The 14,822-nt window shown below is 39.5% G+C and overlaps 1 long non-coding RNA gene and 1 pseudogene across 1 annotated transcript; both read left to right on the forward strand.

The window, feature by feature from the left end:
* The first annotated feature begins 569 nt into the window (after positions 1–569).
* Positions 570–5,672, forward strand: LOC133792347 (subtilisin-like protease SBT2.2; annotated as a pseudogene).
* A 320-nt stretch (positions 5,673–5,992) lies between these two features.
* LOC133789985 (uncharacterized) lies at positions 5,993–6,373 on the forward strand. Its single transcript, XR_009873828.1, has 2 exons — positions 5,993–6,037; positions 6,131–6,373. It is a non-coding gene; the product is annotated as an uncharacterized LOC133789985 (long non-coding RNA).
* Positions 6,374–14,822: the final 8,449 nt, after the last annotated feature.

Below are 14,822 nucleotides of genomic sequence, written 5' to 3' on the forward strand. Positions count from 1 at the left end.
TTATAATAGGTAACCTAATAGTTAGAAATCAGTAAAGTTAAAAGGGAGGGAAACAAAAAAAAAATGGTTGGGTAAAGTTAAAATGGAGGGAAACCACTCAGTTTCTGCCTAGCCCTATTCTCTCAAAACCCAATCCCTAACGACGCATCTACCTCTTTCTCTCACACTTGGTTTCTCAGTTCCCTCTCCATCGATCTTTCTGTCTCTCTCTCTCTCCTAGAGTCTTTCTACCCTCTCTCCGTCGCGCGAGCTGCTGGAGCACACCACGCCAGAGGAGCACTATCTCCATTCCGTTCAGTCACTGAAGTACACTGGGACAAGTCACGATGCTCTATCTCCCTCATGCGAGTCATGGTAGTATCTTCCCAGCTGAAGAAAGAACAACTTTGTGAGGTATTTTTGTTTTTCTTATTTACTATTTTTATCATTTAATTTCTTTTTTCTTCTTATTTACTAATTTGTTTTAGCAAGGATATATAATGGAATTTGGATTGGAAAATCTGCAGGGATCATGAAGAGGCGACCTTTGGTCTTGTAGCTTGACAAGACAAATGAGGGAGCTCAGAAATATGTCGAGTTTCTTCACCTTCACAAGAGGAGATTCACAGATTTTTGTATGTGGTGTATAACTTAAAAATATATTTGATTCACAGATTTTGGTATGTGGTGTATAACTTAAAACATATTGGTCATATAAGAATGTTTGATTTGTCTGCATCATGTGTTAAAAAAGGCAGATAAGCTTTCAAGGAGAAGAGAAGTGGCTAATGTGGTTATGGATTTCTCGGTTAGAACAGCAACTACCCATACTCCTCAGTTTTTGGGTTTGCCACAAGGGGCTTGGGTCCAACAAGGTGGATATGAATTCGCCGGAGAAGGAATTGTAATTGGGTTTATTGATACTGACATTGATCCAAATCACCCAAGTTTTGTAGATGACACCAGTGATGGTCAATATCCAGTTCCTCACCATTTTTCAGGCATTTGTGAAGTTACTCCAGATTTTCCATTGGGTTCATGCAATAGGAAGCTTGTTGGGGCTCGTCATTTTGTAGCATCAGCTATAACCAGGGGAATCTTCAATGCATCTCAGGACTATGCTTCACCATTTGATGGCGATGGCCATGGAACGTGAGTTTATGCGGCTTTTCTTAATATATAGTACTTAACTTTTCTGCCTTTGACCTTGTTTTGATTGTCTCTGCTTCATAATTGTAGCATTACTGCCTCTTCTTTTTCCTATCATGAGTTTTGAATCTAGGTTGCAGTCAGAATTTGTGAAATTTAACGTGTACATTTATCAATTTTCTAGAGAAATAAAAAGGAAACATTGATGTTCGGTTGAATTGATATACGTATTATAGGTATGTATTGTAATAACTTTTTCTACGAGCCAAAGAAGCTGCATAAAGGCCCTCTTAGGGGCGTCAGAAGATCTAGTTGATAAGTATAGTGTGTTAATGCTTTAGACTCAGGCAAAAGATAGTCTGTTAAGCAATAGCTAGTTGTGCTGACTGTTAGTTAGTTACAACTAATTGTCAATGATACTAGCGTTAGTTACAGAGTTTGTTAGAGTTAGTTTTGTCAAGCTTAATTATTGTATATAAACTCTCTTGTATCTATAATTATTTATTCAATACAGAAATCACTTTTCACACTCCCAAATATCTCAATTTGTCTATCGTTTACAGAGATGACCTTTGAATTTAGCTCATGGGGGTGCTTTTATATTTTCAAATTTTCATTGGAGCTTTGTCATATTTTTAGCTATTAAAAGAAAATTTTAAAAAGGAAAGAAAAAAAAAACTGCTAATGAGCTGGCTCTGTGCTTCGCCACGTGTTGTTTTTATTACTTAAACGGAAACTAAATTTTTTCATTATTAGTAGTATAATTAATATTGTTATTGTTGCTATATTATTGTCTTTTGTCTGTTTCCGAAGTTGGGCATGCACCACACCAAGTCTCCATTTAGATAATGCACAAACATTTAGATATTGATACACAGTTGTTTGTTCATTCATATTTATGTTAGATAAAGCACAAACACTGCCAGTAGATTAATTTGAATGTAAAGTATAATTATATAAATCTTGAAATGACATACTCGATGAGAAAGGTAAATATATGTATATAAAATACACAAATATTTTAGATGATTTGAGGAAAAAATCTATAGTAATTTTTTTTTCCCATATTGCCTCTTTAACTCTTCAAGAGTCAGCTGATTGATCTTGATATAATGTACAGGCACATGGCTTCTGTTGCTGCAGGAAACCATGGGGTTCCAGTTGTGGTATTAGGGCATTGCTTTGGAAATGGAAGTGGGATGGCTCCTCGTTCACAGTAATTATCTAGATCTTTTTAGATATTCTAATGCATTCTGTATTTTCTTTAAATATTTCGAGCAAGATATTCTGTATTAACTAAAGTAAACTAATGTGTATCTTTCTCAGTGTTGTCGTTTACAAGGCATTGTACTAGAGCTTCGGAGGCTTTGCTGCAGATGTTGTTGCTGCAATAGACCAAGTATATAAAATTGATTTTTTATTATTTATTTTATCTGCAACATTTACAGAACTAATTGTGCGACATGTGCTAGACAATAGGACAGTTTATATGATATAATTTGTCTTTTTTTTTTTTGGTTTGTTTGTTTTAATTGTGGATCTTCAGCTCAGATGGTTGAAGTTACACCCATACCTTATTTTTAACTTTATTAAGTTTATTCTCAGGCTGTTCAGGATGGGGTAGACATAATAAGCATATCAATCACTCCAAACAGGCGTCCTCCTGGTATTGCAACATTTTTTAATCCAATAAACATGGCACTCTTATCAGCTGTGAAGGCTGGCATATTCGTTGTACAAGCAGCAAGAAACACTGGACCATCCCCAAAGAGTGTGTCTTCATTTAGTCCATGGATCTTCACAGTGGGTGCTACTTCTCATGATAGGATCTATAGTAGTTCTATAGTCCTTGGCAACAATGTTACTATTCAAGGAGTTGGTCTTGCACGTAAGTTTTCCTTTGCAAATGCTTATTTTATTTCTTTTTAATATATCATGTAGGATTGTTAGTTGACAATTTAGTTTCTTGCTTCGTGTATGTACTTTATGATGTTGGTGAAAATTGGAAGTTAACATGGTTTGAGTTTGAGATATATCCTCTTAGGTTTAGTAATCACTAACTGGCTTCAAAGAAAATGATCTAGATTAATCAAGTCTATATATGGATATTACGATATAATTTTATGTGAGAATTCTAGAGTTCAGATGTATAAATAAAGGTTATGATAATAATAAGTTATGCTTCTAAATATATCAGCAAGGGAGAACACAGAAATTTGATTATACCTAATTACAAGCTGGAGTGTAATGAGATAGAATTGAGTAAGGACTAGTTCTTCTATCTGGACAATTGCCAAAAGTTTTATAGTCATGAATACCCTTAATCATGGGAAATGAAAGTGGATTGTTTGAAAACCACATATTACTAATTTTACATATTAATTCTAGGTATTGGCGACCAATTTCAGAACTAGTTTCACGGTGGTTAATAATTCACATTAGGGGCGTAATAAATTCTTTGAGCAGGTTTACCTAAAACTCTTTTAGAAAGTTGAAATATAAATAACCATAGCACATGATGAATGATTCATGTTATTAAAATCAACTTTCATTTTCTTCTTTTCAAGGCATATACTTGTAATGCTCCTTTTACAGAACAGCAAATGACCGTTTGTATGACTAGGCCTAATGATGCATGTTATTGCGACTTGCATGTAGCCAACTATTTCATCAACTACACTTGCTAGTAATCTAATGTTATCTGTTTTTATTCAGCTGAAACTGAGAATGATACAATGTACACGCTAGTTTTGGCTGCTCATGTGTTAAACAATGACACAATAGTTTCCGATGATATGTATGTGGGTGAATGCCAATACTCAAGTTACTTCAACAGTGATCTTGTCCAAGGAAATCTTTTAATTTGTAGCTATTCAATTCGATTTGTGCTTGGAATTTCCACAATCAAACAAGCTCTTGAAATAGCCAAAAACTTAAGTGCATTGGGTGTTGTGTTCTATATGGATCCTTTTGTAATTGGTTTCAGCTTAATCCAGTTCCAATGAATATGCCTGGTATCATAATCCCATCCCTGGAAGATTCCAAGGTACAGGACTCCCTTTAGGTTGATGTAATTTGTAGAATCTCTCTCACAACTAATTCTTTATGGTTTTTCTAGTAGATTTTACTTCAATTCTACAATTCCTCTTTGGAGAAAGAGGGTAACAAAGTTGTCAAATTTAAGGCTACTGCAAAACTTGGTGGTGGACTAAAGGAAAATTATATTAATTATGCTCCAAAGATAATGTTTTACTTTGCCTTATTTCATGATTTTCACAGCAGATATACTTTGAATCCAAAGCATAAAAAATAGAGTAAAATAAAGTAGCATTCAAGTATAGCAAAGAAAACTTGTAATAATTTTCTGTCTTATTTCATGATTTTCACAGCAGATATACTTTGAATCAAAAGCATAAAAAATAGAGTAAAATAAAGTAGCATTCAAGTATAGCAAAGAAAACTTGTAATAATTTTCTTTGTCTTATTTCATGATTTTCACAACAGATATACTTTGAATCCCAAGCATAAAAAACATTGTAAAATAAAGTAGCATTCAAGTATAGCAAAGAAAATGTATTTTGTTGTTTTGTATATCGATGTGTTTTTGTAGTTCTTGTATTGCTGCTAATTGGGATTTTTATACTACATCTATGGTTTTTATTGTACTATTGTCTGCTTCCATGTTTGAATTTGATCTAATTTTTGTGTTTATATGTGTAATGCAAGTACACTAACATGTGAGTACAAAAATGTTTAAGTAAGAGTTTTTGTTTTTGTTGAGGTATAAATGACATTACTAAAGAGCATGGATCGATGAGGTCTGTTATACTATTGATCTGAAGAATGCAAAGGTCTTCAAAGGTTAGTTCTTTTTTCTTCTTTTTTAACTAATTTGTTTTTTTGGATTTGGGAATAAGTTATATCAGAATGTATAATTGCTTGGTTTCATATTTTCTAAGAAACTCCTTTTAATTGTTTAATTTCTCTTGTGTTGAGGAGGTTTTGCTTTTGTTTCACTATTTGGCCACACAACATATGATATATATATACAGTTTAATTTGTAAATTAAACCTTTTTTTAATCTCATTTGCCATTAGTTTTGTTTTGATCATTATTTGTGAAGTAACTTCTTAGTAAGAAAAAAGAAGATGCTCATTTTTGTGTGTTTTGGTCAAATTGAAGGAACATTGGAAGGAGAAGAAAAGCCTGATGCCACATTTTCCTTCAAGGAAGATGATTTTGTCAAAATGGCATTTGGAAAGATGAATCCCCAGATTTCCTTCATGAGGTTGGCTTACACCTCTAAATTTTTCTAAGGCAAATTGATCAAAGCACTCCTCATTTGTGAAAGTAGTTTAAAATTTAAGTTTTTGCACCTCACTTAAAATTTAAAGGGTCTCATGAGAGTAGTAGTGTTTGGTATTAGACCTTTCATAGATAATTTGATTCTTTTTTTTCCATATAGATTAGACATGCTTATTTATGCATATTATTGTTCAGCAAACACTTTGTCTGTTTTGATTTCACTATCAATGGAGCAGTGATTTACACTATATTGATACACCTGATTATAGGTATAATTATGAATACCACAGTAAGTAGCTAGCCTTCTGATTGTTGAACCATGCTAATTTTTGAATAATTCAAATTGCATTTATGGTTCTCTTAGTATGGTGCACACATGTTTGGTTTCTACTAGTAGAGACTTTACTATATGATATGTTTATTTGGATGGTGAATTTATGCAAAGGCTGCATCCTGCATGAATGATGATTCACATATAGGTTTGTATGACTTGAAAGGGTACAATTCTTGCCATAACTAGAAGCATTGATTAATAATTTTTCAATCTTTTCTTCTGTTCAGGTGCTGTGGATCATTGAACTAAATGACGGCCTTTGATTCTCTGGTAGGTGTTTTAGATAAATGTTGCTCAAAAGGACTCGTATATTTTTTTTTTTGGTCATTCCAAATCTATGTTATCTTTCCATTTTTCTTGCAGGTTACTTTCCCGATCTCCCTGTCTCCTGACACTGTGTTGGCAGTCCACTTGTAAGAGGTACGACAGCAGCTTTCATAATGTTGTGCTGTATTTCATTTCATTTTCTAGCATTGAGTGTTGGTGATTGCATATTTTTTACTTTTTAAAGCCCCGCAAGTGCCAAGGACTAAGGGCTTATTGAAAGCAGCAGACTTGGCACAGATGGGCTTCAACAGAGGTGATGGGATTCACTGCAATAGAAAGGTTCATAAGTTGTTCTATTGGGTTAGATGGGGCTGTGGGATTTAATGGTTTTTTTCTGTCTCTAATCATTATTTTGTTAAATGGATTCTGTTTTTTCTTCTTCTGTATTTTAATGTTATTTTGGCCTCTACCCAGATAAAAAATGACAATGATGAGATACGGGGGCCACATGCTTCTCTGATTTCTTTGAATTTCAATACATGGTATGTGTTTGAAATTTGAGGTCCTCGTTTTTTGAGGTGACAATAGCTGTCAAAAACTGAGTTTGCTTTATTTTTAATTGAAATGAAATCAGTTTTTGGTTTTCACTTTGGCTTATATAAAATTATATGTATGAATATTTATATACATATATTATATATGTATCCAATAATGATTTTTCTATGGTTACTTGCGAAGTGGGAAAGGAGTAAAACTAAATTGAAAGAAGAAGAAAATTTTGGTGGTTATATGAACTAACAAAGTAATTTGTCTCCCTATTTTAGTATATATATATATTTGAAGATTTTTATTTTTTTACTAATGGGTTTTTAGTACATATCACGTATTACATTTCTATTTTTATTTCTTGCTTTATTTTTCTCCTCTTCTTCATTTTCTGCTTGTTTGCTATGTTCGGACATATCCTAGTATTTTTTTCTCAGAATATATTCAGACATGGTGAATGCAATTAAATTTGTGTTAATTGGTAGAAATTTGAGTTCTATATTTTAAGCAGGGAATATGACTATATCAATGAAGAAGAATAATTTCATATTGGTTATTGAGTTTAATTGATTTTTGAATACTTACATATTTATTGTGACTTTTAGATATTTGTGGATTATATTATAAGTAAGCTATCATTTGTGTGAGTATTTTTATTTGAAATAAGTAATCAAAGTTTGTAGTTTGGTAACAGGTGTAAGGAAACATGGTAGTTCATTATGAGTTCTGCATTATTATACAACACATTACACTTTTTTTGTACACTTGATACCTTCTTAGTTGTAACATTATCTCAAGATAAAAGCTTGAAGGAATTATTGGATGAAAGATGTTCACCTTGTATAGGAACATCATATCCTTATTTGTATGGACTCTTCATGCTTTTTAAAGTGCTTTCTTTCTGTATAAATTGGCTGCGTTTTATTTTCCTGTTACTAGCACAAGCTCTCTGTTTTGTATGCTTGATTCTTGATTATTGGTTTGAGTTTAAATGGGTATTTGCTTCAGGTGTATGAGAAGTTTCTTGGGAGCCAATGCTTTAAATGCTTGTGGTGATTTCATGAAATTCAGAGAATGAAATTCTTGAATATATTATATGGACTACTGAAAATTTGTTGCTGGTTCACTTCATCTGTCTTTGTGTTGCCTTGAAGTTTCTTTTAAGGATCTTGATAATATATTATTGGCTTGTAGAACCATGTATATTGTGGTGTTCTTTTGACTACTGCTTCTATCATTCATTAAAGTTTGTGATTTGCTTCTGTTTCTGGCATTATTTCTTGTTTGTGTTTGTTCTTTTTTCTGGTTCGTTTTGTTGGTGTTCTTGGCAGGTTATTAAAGGGTTCAATCACTTTCAATATCATCCCCTATGTAACAGAAGGGTCAGACTAATTCTTCTTGTTTTTCTTATTATTGTAAAACACTTGCACTATTCTTTTTACCTTGCCTTTCGTTATTGTAAAACACTTGCACTATTCTTCAAGCAGGTTTCTTTTCATTTTTCCTTAATTGATGATGTCCAAGAGATGGATGCAATAGTGTCAAGTTTTAATGCTTTTGAAACTAAGGAAGCAGGCCCACTAATTCTAACATGGGCAGTGTTTCTTTGTCTGATTTCATCACTTCCAAGAAAAGAAGAAAACAATGTTCTAATGGTATGCATTTCAGTTTGGCTTTTTCTTTTCCCCCTGCACTATACTGTTACAGTATTTAATTATCGGGGAGAGGTTTGGCTGCATAATGATTGTCTTTCAGGGTCATTTATTGATTATTATGTTTATTTTTCATTGGTGGTTCTATTAAAGTTGACATTTTTCTTTTCCTTCGTAGTTTTTTGAATGGATTTATTGATTTAAATTTTTCAGGAATCACTTTGCAGTCAGTTTTGGGACAGAGAAAGTTTGTTGATGGTCCTATTCGGTGTCTTCTTTGTAACCTAGAAGGTGAATTTCCCTTCAGGACTGTGGAACTTATTCGCCTCTTATCATCCCTATCTGAAGGAGTTTTTCAATATGTTGAATATTTAAGACTACTTGAATACTTAAAGAACATTTTGTTGTTGATGACAGTGTTGAATGTTTTAAACTAATTTGTGGATTGTTAATACAATGTTGAATGTTTTTACTTTTTGTTATTTGAAAATCAAGTTCATTTGATAATGCTAGTATATATTAGAAAGCTAATTTTAATTATATAAAAAAATTAAAATATAATAGAATAAATTAGTGTTATATAATGAGAATTTAAACTTATCTAAATATTAAAATAATACGAAAAATTGTGTTATAATATATATTACAATAACACTTTTTATGTAAAGAATTTTGTTATGCAAACTTCATCATGCAACACAAATAATGTGTTATACTAAAGTGTCGTATAACACAAAAAATGTGTTGTACTAAAGTGTAGTATAACAAAAAATATGTGTTATACTAAAGTGTAGTGCTGACGGTGAGATCTCGTCAACAAACTTTGATTGGAAAACTCAAAGATTAATAAGGTGACCTTTAAATGAGAACTTAGAATGGACTTATAGAAGGATAAGCATAGATCAACAATGGAGCAAGAACTGTATATTGCTTAATAGCTTCAGCTTACAATGAATTTTCCAACCCCCTCCAATGTGGTAGTGGGGTTCGTTTTATAGTAGGCTCTAATGGACTTGGATACATGGCGGTCCAGGGGACCAAGTGGTACACGAGTACTCTGTCAGGAGAGTGGTCTCAGGGGTAGTGGTGTTGATACTAGTATATAGCCAGGTACCACGAGGCTGCTCCACTACTCTACCGTACGTATGTCAGAGGAGTGGTACAAGTGATAGTGGTGTCGACTCTGACACCTGATTGGTAGTATGCAGGCCATGTCCTTTCTCCTAGTGCTCCCACTACCTGACTAGCATGACTGCCACGGTCAAACGTACAGGGCCTTACCAGCCGTACCTCGTACGAGATTGTACCATCATGTCCTTTCGAAATCATACTTGGACTTTCACTTCTAGACGGTGGGGTTTCCATAGGTCTCCATAGGAGATGCCATCTCGAGATGAAGGAAACGGGATGTTATCACGCAAGGTCCTTGCAGCGTAACCATGGCGGGGCTATGCGAGGTCACCACTCGTGGAGATGTCATGAGATGCTCCTACGCCGAGTGGCCGTCTGGGCTAGGTGAGGCTCCCACACGAGGCCGACAAGGCTATGTGATGCCGCCACGCGAGGCCGCCCCTCAAGGCTAGGAGATGCCCCCACGCGAGGCCGTCGAGGCTATGGGATGCCCCCCATGCGAGGCCACTCCTTGAGACTAGGAGATGCCCCCACGCGAGGCCGTCGAGGCTATGGGATGCGCCCCTCGTGGAGATGCCATGAGATGCTCCTACACCGAGTGGCCGTCAGGGCTAGGTGAGGCTCCCACACGAGGCCATCAAGGCTATGTGATGCCCCCACGCGAGGTCGCCCCTCAAGGCTAGAAGATGCCCCCACACGAGGCCGTCGAGGCTATGGGATGCCCCCACGCGAGGTCGCCCCTTGAAGCCTTCGTGGTACGGCCGAGGCGGGGCTACACGAAACGCCTGCTGAGCGCTGAGTGGCGTCGCGAGGCACGAGGCGCCGAGCGGTGTCGCGAGGTGAGAGGCGCCGAGGGTTGTCACAAGGCGCGGGGTGTCGTGGGGTGTCGTAAGGCACGAGACGCCGAGGGGTGTACGCGTAGTGAGGCCCTTGTGGCCTTGGCATGTTTGCGTGGGGGAATGCCATCCTCGCATAGTGAGGCCCTTGTGCGTGGCCGAGGGGTGGATGGCGCAAGGCCCCTGCTGCGAGGCCCTTGGTACGCCTGCCCTCTTGTGACGCGTAGCTTGGCCTCTTAGCCTAGCAAGGCCATACTTCACGGCTCACAAGGCGATGCTTCCCTTGGGACAATCTCCCGGTTTCACAAGATTTACAGGTCTGAGCCTGATAATGTGACTAATGACCTTTAGCCTTGTATTTTAACCATGTACTGGGGATTTTTTTCTTTGTGGATTTTTGGCATCCACACATGCCCCCCAGTCTATAGGGAGGCCTTTAGGCGTTCTTGTAGACTCTTCTCTTCCTTTTTATTTTTTATTGTATTTTTTATTTTATTTTATTTTTTGTATTTTTCATGCTCGATGTCCTTTGGAGCCCACGCGAATGGGGGTTCGATTGGTCTCTCTTTGGTGCACCTTGGTTGTATCTATAAGGATATGTTGACCCTTTGGGTTCTAGCTATCCTTTTATCTATTTTTGCGCGCGCTTATTATATCTTGCGAGAAGCGTCCTTCTCGTCATTAGGCATAATACTATTTTTGCAAGCGTCTTCTTTGAGACCCTTTTTGCGAGCGTCTTCTTTGAGACCATTTTTCAAAGCGTCTACTTTGAGACCCTTTTTACTAGCGTCTACTTTGGAGACCCTTTTCTCAAGCGTCTATTTTTGGAGACCCTTTTCTCAAGCGTCTACTTTTGAGACCCTTTTCTCAAGCATCTACTTTGGAGACCCTTTTCTCAAGCATCTACTTTGGAGACCCTTTTCTCAAGCATCTACTTTTGAGATGATCTCCCCTCGGGTCGGGACTTTCATGGCCAGATGGTCTTCGTTCAATCTCAAACTTGGTCAGCGACCCCTCTAGCACGACGCCCCCTTCTATATGGAATCTTCAGACGTATTGGTAGTAGGGCAACTAGAGGAAGGTTTGCTTTCTTCCACATAGAAGTTCTTATGGCCCTCTTCCACACGCATGTACTTCTGTGCTCTGTCAAAGAAGTCATCCAAATTCGTAACTTCTCTTTTGAGCATGTTCCCCCACAACTTGCTTCCTGGACGAACTCCGACTGTAATAGCCATCTTGTGCTCCACTTTGGTTAAACTTCCCACCTTTGTTGCTTCTATACTGAACCTATGGATGTAGTCCTTCAGACTTTCATTCTCGCCTTGTTTTATGTTAGCGAGGCTGGTTGTTGGCATGACGTAATCACACGCTGCATGGTGTTGCTAAAGAAATTAATCAGAGAATTGTTGCCATGACTCGATTGTTCCTGGCCTTAACCTCTTGAACCACTTGTACGCCACTCCTTTAAGCGTAATGACGAAGCAATGGCACTTTTCCCTGTTGTTGACCCCTCTTAACCTCATCAAGTTATTGAAGGAGTCTAAGTGATATTTTGGGTCTGTAGTACCCTCGTACGGAGTCATGCGAGGCTCTCTGAAGCTAGTGGGCATTTGCTCCGCCTAAATCTCCCTTGTGAAGGGTGAATCACGGTCGAATTCTTCGTCATCCATGTGCCCCCCAAGTGCAGTGGTGATCTTGCCTCGAGGGCTTCGCATTTTGGTGTCTAGTCCCCTCCTCTTTTTGCATAAGGAGTTTTGCGGGTTCTCGGGCTGATCCCTTGCCTTGGTTGTGTCCCTCGGGGGAACCGCGGGGGGTACATCTCTTACTTCTGACCTCTCCCCATGGAGCTCTTTTCTTAGGCTAGGGGGTGCCTCTTTTGAGGGGACTTCGGCCTCGTTATTACGACCATCACCTTCCCTCCGCCTTTGCTCCTAGGGACATTTCGTTGGCCTAGGTCCCCCATGGTACTTTGTCTGGGGGTTTTATTGGTTGAAAGTTAGGATCCCCCATCGTCTACGGGGACAGTGCTTTCCCTTTTCATACTCCTTCCCTTTACGCTTAGGGAGGGGTATGCTTGACTTCCCTTACAGTAGGTCGTTTAAAACCTCCTGCATCTTCTCTATCGTGGTTTCTAGCCTTCGAGTCTTTTTATGAAACTCGTGAATCTCATCCTTGTAGAAGCACGTCCTTGAGCTGGAACTTACTGATCGTATCCCAGGACCCTTGCCTGGCCAGTGAGTCGAGGGACCGGGGTCCTGGTGGCCTGAGCATGGGGTCAACCGGGGCTGGCTAAGTGGATACACTAGTGGCTCTGAATGACCTCCGTCGGGCTAGATATTTGGGGACGATGCTTCCCTCTCCTCCCCTGGGGGAAGAGGTTCTTCCGGTCCACCTCCACGCTCGGGCGGAGGGGGGTCTTTCTTGGAAGCCCTCAGCTCTACTTCGTCTCGGCGAACCTCAACCTCTTGTATTTTCCGTAGGCGTTTTGAACGTCCTAGCATCTTTCTTTGTTGGAAGTGATGGAAGAACACCGGCTTGATGCTTGTTCTTCCAACAGACGGCGCCAAACTGTTGACGGTGAAATCTCGTCAACAAACTTTGATTGGAAAACTCAAAGATTAATAAGGTGACCTTTAAATGAGAACTTAGAATGGACTTATAGAAGGATAAACACAGATCAACAATGGTGCAAAAACTGTATATTGCTTAATTGCTTCAGCTTACAATGAATTTTCCAAACCCCTCCCATGTGGGAGTGGGGTTCATTTTATAGTAGGTTCTAATGGCCTTGGATACATGGTGGTCCAGGGAACCAAGTGGTACACGAGTACTCTGTCAGGAGAGTGGTCTCGGGGGTAGTGGTGTTGATACTAGTATATAGCCAAGTACCACGAGGCTATCTCCACTACTCTACTGTACGTATGTCAGAGGAGTGGTACAGGTGATAGTGGTGTCGACTCTGACACCTGATTGGCAGTATGCAGGCCATGTCCTTTCTCCTAGTGCTCCCACTACCTGACTAGCATGAGTGCCACAGTCAAACGTACGGGGCCTTACCAGCCGTACCCCGTACGAGATTGTACCATCATGTCCTTTCGGAATCATACTTGGACTTTCACTTCTAGACGGTGGGGTTTCCATAGGTCTCCATAGGAGATGCCATCTCGAGATGAAGGGCGCGGGATGTTATCACGCGAGGTCCTTGCAGCGTAACCATGGCGGGGCTATGCGAGGTTGCCCCTCATGGAGATGCCATGAGATGCTCCTACGCCGAGTGGCCGTCGGGGCTAGGTGAAGCTCCCACATGAGGCCGTCAAGGCTATGTGATGCCCCCACGCGAGGCCGTCGAGGCTATGGGATGTCGCCCCTCGTGGAGATTCCATGAGATGCTCCTACACCGAGTGGTCGTCGGGGCTAGGTGAGGCTCCCACACGAGGCCGTCAAGGCTATGTGATGCCCTCACGCAAGGCCGCCCCTCAAGGCTAGGAGATGCCCCCACGTGAGGCTGTCGAGGCTATGGGATGCCCCCACGCGAGGCTGCCCCTTGAAGCCTTCATGGCGCGGCCGAGGCGAGGCTACACGAGACGCATGTTGAGCGCCGAGTGGCGTCGTGAGGCGCGAGGCGCCGAGGGGTGTCGCGAGGCGCGAGGCGTGAGGCGCCAAGGTGTGTACGCATAGTGAGACCCTTGTGGCCTTGGCATGTGCGCGCGGGGGAAGGGCAGCCTCGCATAGCGAGGCCCTTGTGCGTGGCCGAGGGGTGCATGAGGTGTGCATGGCGCGAGGCCCCTGCCGCGAGGCCCTTGGTGCGCCTGCCCTCTTGTGACGCGTAGCTTGGCCTCTTAGCCTAGCAAGGCCATCGGCTCACAAGGTGATGCTTCCCTTGGGACAATCTCCCAGTTTCACAAGACTTACAGGTCTGAGCCTGATAATGTGACTAAGTGACCTTTAGCCTTGTATTTTAACCATGTACTGGGGATTTTTTTGTTGGTGGATTTTTGGCTTCTACATGTAGTATAACACAAATTTATAAGTATTGAAATGTGTTATATAATCGACTATAAATAATATAATTAAACACTTATCTATTTATTAAAATAACACAAAAAGTATGTTATCGTTGACAATATAATAACACATCTGTATAACAATAATAAAGTGTTATGTAAAGTTCCCTGACCTACGATAACATAGTCGGTCTTAACACATCCAAAAGTGTTATGGTATGTTTTGATAACACATTTTTGGTGTTATTAATAGCAATTTTTCTTATAGTGCTAGTTCGTGGATACCGGGAACACCAACTCGGATACTTATGATGAGGCCGTGGAGTGAGCAATTCGCCAAAAGTCATGGCTGGAACAAGAGAAGAAATAGCCCTATAGGGCTGAAGAACGAGCACATGTCTCCAATGACCGGGGACAGTACTCTAGTAACTAGAATGATCCTTCAGGAAGGTTTGTGTCCAGAAGCAATAGAAGTGTGGGGAAGACCAATACTTGAGGAAACAATTGGTTTCCCAATGGTGGAAATAATAAACGAAGAATGGAGCCACTAAGCCGAAGCTCGAACTTCAACAAGTAGCCAAGGAGAGAAAACAACTATTGCCTGCAATGCAATAAATGC

The sequence above is a fragment of the Humulus lupulus genome, chromosome 7 (assembly GCF_963169125.1).
Source record: "Humulus lupulus chromosome 7, drHumLupu1.1, whole genome shotgun sequence".
In the NCBI taxonomy this organism is placed as follows: Eukaryota; Viridiplantae; Streptophyta; class Magnoliopsida; order Rosales; family Cannabaceae; genus Humulus; species Humulus lupulus.